Below are 12,245 nucleotides of genomic sequence, written 5' to 3'. Positions count from 1 at the left end.
AAATCCAATGTTGTTAGATAATGACCCTAAGTTGTTTTAAAATACATGCCCCACAACATATATTAACTTATTAGTTTGGGTCTTTAACCAATAGTTTGATTTTTTTTCTTCATATTTGAAAACAAAAGGTAAAGTTGCTGCAATTAGAGGTAGTGTTATAATTGACCACTTGTGACAGTGGTTGAAACTCCTTTCAAACAACCTTTATGACTGGGGATTTTAGTAAATCCTACCTAGACCATGCTTTGCCTCTAACAAAAAGTGAAGCCATGTATGCTATTGTTCACTCAATTTACCTTGCTTGCTTCTCTATAGAACTATCTAGAAAAGACACAGCTATACATATAAGTATGAATTACATAAAGAGCACCAGGCCAAAAGGCCACTTGTTTGATAACTAAACCATTTGTGAGTCCTATGACAAAGGGTAATCTCTTCCTTTTATCCCCAAGGCTATAGCATAATAGCTGGTGACTGCTATAGCAATAATAGTTCTCAGAGGGTGTGCTGGCTCATAATCAGCAACTTTAACCAAGCAAAGCCCAAGTACATGTAGCCTTTTGGGATGTCTCTCCTGTAAGAACCCACAATGCACGGTCAATTTCAACCTACCAACTTGATTTCATCGATGTAGAAGTTAGGAAAAATAAGAAAAGTTGAAAATAACAATCTTAATATTATATGGAATAGAAAGTATTTTAAATATGTTACATTACCTTGAGTAAAAGGAGAAAAATTTAAGGGACATATTGCCGGGCTTCAAAGAATTTTGCTAAGTTATTACAATCAAAACAGCATGGTATCAACATAAAGATTGACACATTGACTAATGGAGTAGAATACAGAACCTAGAAAGAAACTCAAGTATTTAAAGTCAATTATTTTTCTCAAAGGATCCAGAAAAACACAGTGTTTCATCAACAATGTGACCTGGAATCTTGCCCCTGATTTGACTCTAAAACTGAAGCCACATATGCCATTGCCAAGAGCAATATTTTCCATGAATAGTATTCATGAAACTCAAAGGCAACTTGCAGAAGTGTGAAATAGGAACAGCATCTCAGATCATACATAAAATAGGTTCAAAGCTGGCAAAAGACAAAATACGCCTGAAAATGTGAAAAAAAAATAGAGGAAAACAAGTGTGAGAGGGGTACTTCGGGAGATAAAAGAAAAGTAGGCTGAAGGAATCACATAACAACATGGCTGCTCTGGCAATGAATCATATCCAAAGATCTTAACCAGCTGAAATGTAGACATGCCCTTACAGTATGTTCAAGCTGGAAAATAGATATGCCCTTAGATATATCCCCAACAATAAAGGTGAACTTAGTTTGTAGAAGGAAGCAGCCATGTTTGAAAGTGACACCTAACTGAGGGACAGAAAAAGTGATGAAACAGAGAAAGTTTTGACTGAGTGAGTCAGAGAAAATATATGCTCAAATCTCAGAAGAACACACAGGAGAGGCTACTTCTGGGCAGTGTAGAGTGAGTCAGAGAATGAAGGCATCACAGTGAATCCAGTTCAGTTGAGTTTATGAAATGCATGCAGTAGAGTTAAGTTGAGTTCAGTTCATTGCAGTTGCAGTACATTGCAGTCAACACTGTGAATTTTACGGAATTCCGAAGTAGTTTTTCTGAGCAGATCAATTCACTGAGAAGCCAATTTGAATAAGTCAACTTGGAAAAGAGTTTGAACTAGAACAGCTGCATTGAGCCAGGCATCCAGAATTCACAAAGAACTAGAAAGGGTGAGCTTATTCAACAGTAAGCATCAAAGACAACAATTACTTTAAGTGAAAGAAAGTTACATTTATACAGGCTGTACTGAAAAAAGGTTAAGCAGAAAAAATAATTCACAAAAGGAAAACTAGAAAAAGTGGAAGAAATGTTTCAAATGTGCATAACCATTTTAACAATGTGATAAATGCAATTTAAAATTACAGCGAGATGCTACATTATACCTCTTAGATTTGAATACTATCAGAAAGACAAGGGTGGCAGTAATTCACCAGAGTGTGCAATAAAGAGAAATATTGTACTTTGTTGGTAGTAATCCAAGTCAATAGACATGTGAGACAACAGTATAGAGGGAGTTTAATAAAGTGAAAGCATAATTACGGTATGATCTACAAATCCCTATAGTCAGTCTGTATCTACAGAATTAAAATCAGCAGACCCAAAAAGTATATGCATTTCTGTCATTGTAGCATCATTCTCAATGGTTACTATATGGACACAATCTCAGTGTCCATCAATAAGTAAGTTGCATTTTTAATATGGCATATGTACACAACAGAATATTAAACTGTTTACAAAGGAAATTCTCCCATTTATGGAATGATAGATGAGACCAAGGTATATTAAACAAAGTAAGCCAGCCAAAGAGATAAATATTTTAGTACCTCTTCTAAGATTCAAGTATGCTCTCTTGGGCCCTCCGGTTATTTGGCTTCTTTGGTTCTGTGGATTGTAGGATGGTTATCCTGTACTTTACAACTAATATTCACTTATAAGTGAGTGAGGACATACCACGTATATCCTTTTTGGTCTGGGATGCCTCATTTAGGATGCTACTTTCTCATTCCATTATTTGCCTGAAAAATTCATGATGTCCTTGTTTTTAGTGGCTGAGTATTAATTCATTGCACAAATAAACCAGATTTTCTTTATTATTCTTCAATTGAGGGGTGTCTACGTTATTTTTCATTCCTGGCTATTAGGAATAAAGCTGATATGAACAAATTTGAACAAATGTATTTGTAGTGTGGTGGAAAATCTTTTAGCCATATTCCGAGGAATAGTATAGCTGGGTCTTAAGGAGAACCATTCCCAAACTTATGAGAAACTGTCAAAATGATTTCCAGAGTAATTGTACAAGTTTTCACTCTCATCAACAATAGAATAGTGTTCCCCTTGCTCCACATTTATGCCAGCATGTACTGTCACTTGAGGTTTTGATCTTAGCCATTATGATTGGTGTGATGTGGAATCTCAGGGTTGTTTGATTTGCATTTCCCTGATGACTAAGGACTTTGAACATTTCATTAAGTGCTTCTCAGCCATTTGAGATTCTTCTGTTGTGAATTCTCTGTTTCTCTCTGTACCCCATTTGTTAATTGGGTTTTCTTGGTGTTTGGGAGGTTGTCTTTTTGAGTTCTTTATATATTTTTTATAATATCCCTCTGTTGGATGTAGAGTTAGAAATGATTTTTTCCCTCAATATGTAGGATGCCAGTTTGTCTGAATCACTGTCTTTTGCCTTACAAAAACCTTTTAGTTTCATGAGGTCCTATGTATCAATTATTGTTCTTAGAGCCCGAACACCTTTTTGGTGTTCTGTTTGGGAAATTTCCCCATATGCCAATTAGTTCAAGGCTCTTTCCCATTTTTCCTCTATTATATTAGATTAAGTGTATATAGTTTTACCTTGAAGTCATTGGTTCACTTTTACTTGAGCTTTGTGCAAGATGGTAAATATGAATCAATTTTCATTCTCCTACATACAGACCACCAGTTAGACAAGCACCATTTATTGAAGATGCTTTCTTTTTTTTTTTTTTTTTTTTTTCACTGCATGCTTTGGGCTTCTTTGTCAGAAATCAACTGTCCATAGGTATGTGGGTTTACTTCTGTGTCTTTGCCATTTATTGTCCTCTCTGTTTCTGTACAAGTACCATGCAGTTTTTATCATTTTTGCTATGTAATAGAGCTTGCAGACAGGGACAGTGCTTAGCCTGAAAGTTCTTTTATTGTTGAGAACTGTCTTGACTGTCCTGGGATTTTGTTTTACCATATGAAGTTGAGAATTGCTCTTTCCATGTCTATGGAAAATTGTGTTGGAATTTTAATGGATATTACATTGAATGTGTAGCTTGCTTTTGGTAAAATGGCCATTTTCACTATGTTAATCCTACCAATCTATGAGCATGGGAGATCTTTCCATCTTCTGAGGTCTTCTCCAATTTCCTTTTTTCAGGGATTTGAAGTTCTTGTCATACAGATCTTTCACTTGCTTGGTAAGAGTTACACCAAGGTATTTTATATTATTTTTGGCTATTGCAAAGGGTCTTGTTTCCCTAGCTTCTTCTCAACCTTTTAACCATTTTATAAAGGAAGGCCACTGTTTTGTTTGAATTAATTTTATATCTTGCCACTTTGCTGAAGTTGTTTATCAGCTGTAGTAGTACTTTGATGGAATTTTGGGGCTTGCTTATGTATATTATCATATCATCTGCATATAGTGATACTTTAACTTCTTCCTTTCCAATTTGTATCCCTTTTATCTCAGGTTTTATGTTGAATATATAGGGAGGAAGGTGGGCAACCTTCTCTTGTCCTGAATTTTAATGGCATTGCTTCTACGTTATCTCTATTTAACTTGATGTTGGCTGTTGGTTTGCTATATATTGCTTTTATTATGTTTCGGCATGTGCCATGGATTCCTGATCTCTCCAGGACTTTTAACATGAAGGGGTGTGGTATTTTTTGAAAGCTTTTCAGCATCTAATGATATGATCATGTCAGTTTCTTCTTGAATTTGTTTATAAGTGTATTATGTTGATAGGTTTTCATATATTGAACCATCCCTGCATCCCTGGCATAAAGCTTACTTGATCGGAGTGAATGATGGTTTTGATATGATCTTGGACTCTGTTTGAGAGATTTTTATTGAGTATTTTACATCAATATTCATAAGTAAAATTGATCTGAAGTTCTCTTTCTTTGTTTGGATCCTTGTGTGCTTCAGGTATCAGAGTAATTGTGGCCACATAGTATGAATGAGGTAGTGTTCCTTCTTTTCCTATTTTGTGGAATTGTTTGAGGAATATTGGTATTAACTCTTCTTCAAATGTCTAGTAGAATTCAGCACAGAAACTGGTCCTGGACTTTTATTTGTTAGGAGGTTTAAGGTGACTAGTTCTATTTCTTTAGGGGTTACTGAACTGTTTACCTGATCTTGCTTTAACTTTCATGCCTGATATCTGTCTCAAAAGTCGTCAATTTCATCTAGGATTTTCAGTTTTATAAAGCTTTTGTAGAAGATTCTGATGATTTTTTTTTAAATTTCCTCAGTTTCTGTTTTTATGTCTTCCTTTTAATTTCTGATTTTATTAAGGTGGATACTGTCTCTGTGCCCTTTAGTAAATTTGGCTAAAGGTTTATCTATCTTTTTGATTTTCTCAAAGAACTAGCTCTTGGTTTGGTCAATTCTTTGTATCACTCTCTGCTTCTAGCTGGTTTATTTCAGACCTGTGTTTGACAATTTCCTGTGATTTACTCCTCTTGGATGTTTGTTTCTTTCTGTTCTAGAACATTCAGATGTGCTGTTAAGTTTTTCTATGAGATCCCTCCAATTACTTTATAAAGGAACTTAGTGCTATGAATTTTCCTCTTAATGCTTTCATTGTGTCCCATAAGTTCGGGTATCATGTGTCTTCATTTTCATTAACTTCCATACAGTCTTTGATTTCTTTATTAATTCCCTGACAAAGTTATCATTAAGGAGAGTTTTCCAGTTTCCATTACTATGTGAGCTTTCTGTTGTCTTTATTGTTATTGAAGCCTAGCCTTTGTCCCTGGTGATCTGATAAAATGCATGAGATTATCCCAATCTTCTTATATCTGTTGAGGCTTCTTTTATATCACATTATGTGGTCAATTTGGAAAAGGTTCCATGATGTGCTGGGAAGATGGTATATTCTTTTGTTTTGTGGAGAAATGTTCTGTAGATATCTGTTAAATCCATTTGGTGCAGAACTTCTATTAGCTTCACTGTGTTTGTTTAGTTTCTGTTTCACTGACCTGTCCATTGTTGAAAGTGTAGTATTGAAATCTTCCACTATTATTGTGTCAGTTTTATTGTGTGTTTTGAGCTTTAGTACTCCTTTTTCTTTCTTTCTCTTTCTTTCTTTCTTTCTTCCTTCCTTCCTTCCTTCCTTCCTTCCTTCCTTCCTTCCTTTCTTTCTTTCTTTCTTTTTTTAACAAACATGAGTGTCCTTGCATTTGGAGCACAGATGTACAGAACTGAAACTTCCTTTTGGTAGATTTTTCATTTGATGAATAAGAAGTATCCTTCCCCGTCTCATTTCATAATTTTGGTTGAAAGTCTATTTTATTAGATATTAGAAAGGCAACTCCAGCTTCTTTCTTGGAACCATTTCCTTGGAAAACTTTTTTTTCCAGCCTTTCACTCTGATGTAGTATTTCTTGTATGCATCAAACTGCATTTATATATCCATTCTGTTACCTTGAGTCTTCTTATTGGGGAATTGAGTCCATTGATGTAGAGAAATGTTAAAGATGGATGATTGTTAGTTCGTGTTAGTGTTGATGCTAGACATGGAATTATGTGTATAGGCATCTCTTTTGGAGGGTCTGCTGTGAAATATTTAGTTTCTTATGTTTTCATGGACATAGTTACCCTCCTCGTGTTGAAGATTTCCTTCCAGAATCCTCTGTAGGGCCAGATTAGTAGAAAGATAGTTATATTTGGTTTTGTCATGGTATATCTTAATTTCTTCCATTTATGATGACTGAGAGTTTTGCTGGGTATAGTATGCTGGGCTGGCATTTGTCTTCTTTTAAGGTCTGGATGACATCTGCCCAGGAACTTCTGGGTTTTAAAGTCTTTGTTGAGAAGTCTGGTATAATTCTGGTAGGTCTGCCTTTCTTTGTTACTTGGCCTTCTTCCTTTACAGCTTTTAATAGTCTTTCTTTATTCTGTTCATTTAGTATTTTGATTATTATGTGGCAAGAGGTTTTTCTATTCTGATCCAATCTATTTGGGGTTCTGTAGTTGTCATGTACATTTGTGGCAATCTCTTTTTTTTATTTGTTTGTTGTTTGATTTTTATTTTACACTCCAGATTTTATTCCCCTCCAGGTTCACCATCTGACTCTTCCACATCCCATAGCTCCTCCCTGCCCCTTGTCTCCACAAGAATATTGCCACCTCCTCCAACCCCACCCTCACCCTCCCAGACCTCTAAACTTCCTGGGGCCTCCAACCTCTTGAGGATTAGGTACATCTTCTCTGACTGACCTCAGACCCGCAGTCCTCTGCTGTATATGTGTTGGAGGCCTCATATCAGATGATGTATCCTGCCTGATTGGTAATCCAGTGTCTGAGAGATCTCTGGGGCCCAGGTTAATTGAGACTGATGGTCCTGCTATAGAGTCAACCTCCTCCTCAGCTTCTTCTAACTTTTCCCTAATTCAACCACAGGGGTCAGTAGCTTCTGTCCATTGGTTGGGTGCAAATATGGGATCCAGCTCAAGGGGCGGCCCCAAGGCCTCATACTATTACTGAGGTGATGGAGTGCTCACAAAACAGGGCCTATTATGATTACCCTTTGAAAGATCCACTAAGCAGCTGAAAGAGGCAATCTCTTTCTTTAGCTTAGGACAGTTTTCTTCTGTAATTTTCGTGAAGGTGTTTTCCAGCCCTTTGAACTGGGATTTTTCACCATCCTCTATTCCTATTATTTTTAGGTTTGATCTTTTCATTGTGTCTTCAGTTACCTGGATATTTTGGATTAGGAGCTTTTTTACACTATGAAGACTTATGATTGGAGCAAAATTTCATCCTAGCTATTCTGAATACCTTACACAAACGAATGCAATTCATACAGATACTTTGTTTTGAGATTTGAATATAAAGCCTTGGTGAGTCTCATAATCAGACATGCTGAACTGACCTGTTTGAACTCCTGATATCTTAGACTTTCAGCCAGATCCATTCAGGACACAGACACCAGAGAGTGTAACAATTGTTGGTGTTGTCTTCTTAAGGCCAACCAACTCCCCTATATTCTTAGGGCCAACCCATCCCCCGACTTCAAAGATATCTCAACACCCATATTTAGCATGAAGAAATTATGATGACTTGTCATCAAAGTTGCCTGGGTTTTGGGACTGGAATTGGTTATTCTAAGATTGTCTTTCTGGGAAATTTAGAAATTATCAGAATTTGACACGGAGCATATATCTAGAATTGATTGTGTTGCCTTAATCTCACTTGGTAGAAATCTTTAAGTTGAAGTTATAATTTCCTCATTGGTATAGAACTTGTTTTGATGCAAAGTCAAGGTTTATTAGTATAAATTTTCTCCTAAATTTTAAAGTTACAAGACTTGGACCCATTCCCTCTATAAATGTCATTAGAAACTGATCAGAGATGTTTAGGACTGTGAGTAAGGGCCAGATAGCAAATTGATGGCTCAGAGTTTATTGTTAAGGTATTTTCAGATGTTTTAATTATAAATAGTTAAAAGTAGTTAGCAGACAACAGTCTAGATTACTTTATATAGATACCTGGTTCCACAGAATGTATTTAAGGTTATTTATTTACTTTTGTTGAGATAAATATGCTCCTAACAGATCCCCATTTGTAGATTCAAAAAAGGAGCTTAGCATCTCAACCTCCAGGTGAGGGTGTACATTGTGGCTAGGTGGCCTCTAAAGAGAAATTGACTATTTCTCCTGTAGACCTGTACCATTCTTGAGAGGACACAAGTTAAGGGTTAGGAAAACGTAGTCCTGCCAAGGCAAAAGAAGCTAGTCCTTAATAATTCCTGTTTTTTAAGGTCTGTCAGTATATCCTGGACTAGAAGGCTTAAGACTGTGCTCCAACTTCCTGAAATACTGGGGATGTATAGGTAGGCAGCTGTCACTTCAATTATTCTAAGTTTTGTAAGTTGTATTAGGCTTCATATATTTTCAGATAATGTTGGTTGTTCTCAGATTTCTGACAGGATTGAAGAAGTAGTTATAGTCTCATAGCCAACCCAAGCTATTTAGCAATGAGAAATTATATTTGAGAAGATAGTTTTCAAATAGTATACAAGCAAAAACAAGGGCAGGTACAAGATAAGTTGAGAGCTTGTGGTTGAGCATTGGAAAAGGAAGACAGGCTAAGAATTTTAGAGATGAGGAGGACAGAAAGACAGAGAGGAGAAAAGAAGGGAAGAAGAGGAAGAGCTTAGATGGAACATATAGGAGAAGAAATGGAACCAGAACCATATAGTCCTGGGAGCCATAAGTATAGGGTATTTCTTAGATAGATAATAATAATAATTAGAGTTTGTCTACCCCATCTAGGTGTGTAACTTGTGTTTATATCAAATGAGTTTTGAGTTTATTGTGCTGGAATTTTATGGGTTGAGGATTTACTAATATAAATCTGACTGATAAATTACAAGCTTCTAGAGTTTTGATTTTACTTGGTTACTGGGATTTGTGACCCATAAATGCAGAGGGTGGATGGCTGCGAATGTGAGCAGAATTCTTAGCAAGAGAACCATGAGATGGGCAGTTGCTGCATGAGGCTCACCATGGAGGCAGCAAGAGTAGCCAGATGATGATTTGTTCTTAAATATTTCCCACAGTAACACTATGTACTTTCTTTGACTGATGTATCAATATCTTCTTGGTATCTACTATGCCAGAATTCTCTCTTTGATCTCTAGTATTTTGTTGGTTTCTGTAGCTCCTGGTCTTTTTCCTAAGTTGTCCATCTCCAGGTTTGCCTTGCTTTCTGCTTTATTGTTTCTATTTCTACCTTTAGTTCTTGGACCTTTTTGTTCATCTGCTTTATTGTGTTTTCCTGTATTTCTTTAATGGTTTTATTTGTTTCTTCTTTAAGGGCTCCTACCTGTTTGCCCGTGTTTTCCTATATTTGTTTAGGTTAATTATTTATATCCACCTTAAATGCCTTTATCATCTTCATGTGATAGGATTTTAGGTCGGAATCTTGCCTCTCTGATATGTTTGGGTATTCAGGGCTTGCTGTAGTGTCCGAACTGAGTTCTGATGATGCCAAATTGCATTGGGTTCTCTTGCTTATGACTGTGTGCTTGCTTCTGGCCATCTGGTTCTTTTTGGTGTTAACTGGCCTGGGTGCCTCTGCTTGGAACTGGCCTCCTTGGAATCAGGTAGAGCTCTATGACCTAAGTTAGAGCTGGACTTCTTGGAAGAAAGTAGTGTTGTCTCTGGTTAGGATAACTCTCCTCTGACTCTGGTTAAAGCAGGCCTCCTGTGTCCCTGGTTATTGAGGACCTCCTATGCCCTTGGTTACTATGGGCCTACTGGGAGGCTTGCAGGCTGTAGCTACTGAGTGGGTATCAGGTGACTGATCTGGCTGGATTCGGGGGAGGGAGCTGTGCTAGATGAAGATGAAGCTTGGGGTGGGGTGGGGTAGGGAAGCTTTTGTGTCAGCTGGGCCCCATGGTTGTCCCAGATGGCATAGGTATTTGGGCAAGATTCTCACCTGTGTCTTTAGTTGCTGTGGACTTCCTGGGAAGTATGCAGGCTGTCTTATTTGGGCACTTATAGGACCAATGATCTGGCCCAGGGAGGAAAGTAGGCCAGAAGGAAGCAAAAGTAATTTTTTAAATGAAGATTACAGATAGGATTTAGAGTGAGACACCCTCAGCCTTAGCTATGTAGGAAGTAGGAAGCTCTGACAGCTTGAACGACTTGCTGGGATGCATCCTAGCATCTCTAGGGTCCTCCAGCTCTGACAAGGAGAGTTAAATGCTCATTCCAGAAGCTTCATTCAACCTCATTTCCAACTATATTTTTCATGTACAGCAATGTGTTTCTAGAAAGTACCTAGAACGTGAAATCAAGTTGTCTTTTGATGTTGTTAAATGCTTACAATCCTGTGATGTAAATGTTTACTCAACACACAGTGTCAAAAAGGCATTGACCTAACAGAAATGACATGATTTAAACTGTTTCCTAGTCTCAAATATTCGTTATGTACTTATATAAATATAACCTAAAAATCCAAGCTAAGCCTTTGCTCACAGCATTGAAAATATCAGCAAATACTGAGGCATGTGAATTATGAATTAGCCAGATTCATTATTAATCCATGAGAAAATTCTTTGGATATGGCCCTGTTGACAACATAAGCAAGTCATAAGTTTCATATGACTATAAAGTCTCTCAGTACTTATGGGTTCTATGTGAAGAAATCTCAAGTCCTAGAAGAAGTACAGTCTCTAAAGAAAAAGGCACAGAGATCATTAATGCTTTCCTTTCAAAGGTGCGTGTTTTGCACTTCATTGACTAGAGAAGTAATCATTATGTCCAACACATAAGGTGATACATTGTGCTATTTGTCCTATGAGGAAGGGAAATAAAAGATTCCCATGTGAGTTTATCTTCTGCATCCCTTATTAGCTCACCACCCTCTGCATTTCTTAGGGCTGCCAAGACTCTAGTTTTACTTTGATATATCACAACCACATCTTTTCTTTCATTGTCTCCTTCTCCATTCTGCATTGTATAAATTGTGCTAGTTTTCCTTTTAAATAAATTGATAATACAGAAAAAGGAAGCCCTGGAATTCAGAAGCACCAGGTTTCAGTTATTGGGACACCATATGAGGTCCAAGCATCAATATTTCTGAAGCTTCCCAAATCTTTTGATACTCAGCTAAGGCTAAAATTTATTAATAACTAGCTGTTCACATATGGTGTTGATTCCCAGCTAGAATGCCTGCAGGAAAGACAGCAGCTAACCTCCTGCTTTTCTTTTCCAAAAGAAAATCTTACCATGTGGAAAAGCATTCCTGGTTTTAGAGTTTTCCCTCCTTTGCATGGCAATGTAAAAGCAGTTTGAAATGTTTGTTGTTTATCTGAGTATTTTCTTTTTTTTTTTTATTTTTTTATTTTTTATTTTTTTTCCATTTTTTATTAGGTATTTAACTCATTTACATTTCCAATGCTATACCAAAAGTCCCCCATATCCACCCACCCCCACTCCCCTGCCCACCCACTCCCCCTTTTTGGCCCTGGTATTCCCCTGTACTGGGGCATATAAAGTTTGCAAGTCCAATGGGCCTCTCTTTCCAGTGATGGCCGACTAGGCCATCTTTTGATATATATGCAGCTAGAGTCAAGAGCTCCGGGGTACTGGTTAGCTCATAATGTTGTTCCACCTATAGGGTTGCAGATCCCTTTAGCTCCTTGGCTACTTTCTCTAGCTCCTCCATTGGGAGCCCTATGATCCATCCATTAGCTGACTGTGAGCATCCACTTCTGTGTTTGCTGGGCCCCGGCAAAGTCTCACAAGAGACAGCTACATCTGTGTCCTTTCAATAAAATCTTGCTAGTGTATGCAATGGTGTCAGCGTTTGGATGCTGATTATGGGGTGGATCCCTGGCTATGGCAGTCTCTACATGGTCCATCCTTTCATCTCAGCTCCAAACTCCGTCTCTGTAACTCCTTCCATG

This window comes from Mus musculus, chromosome 3, assembly GCF_000001635.26.
Source record: "Mus musculus strain C57BL/6J chromosome 3, GRCm38.p6 C57BL/6J".
In the NCBI taxonomy this organism is placed as follows: domain Eukaryota; kingdom Metazoa; phylum Chordata; class Mammalia; order Rodentia; family Muridae; genus Mus; species Mus musculus.
The sequence above is the reverse complement of the archived record's forward strand: the minus strand, read 5'-3'. Positions refer to the sequence as shown.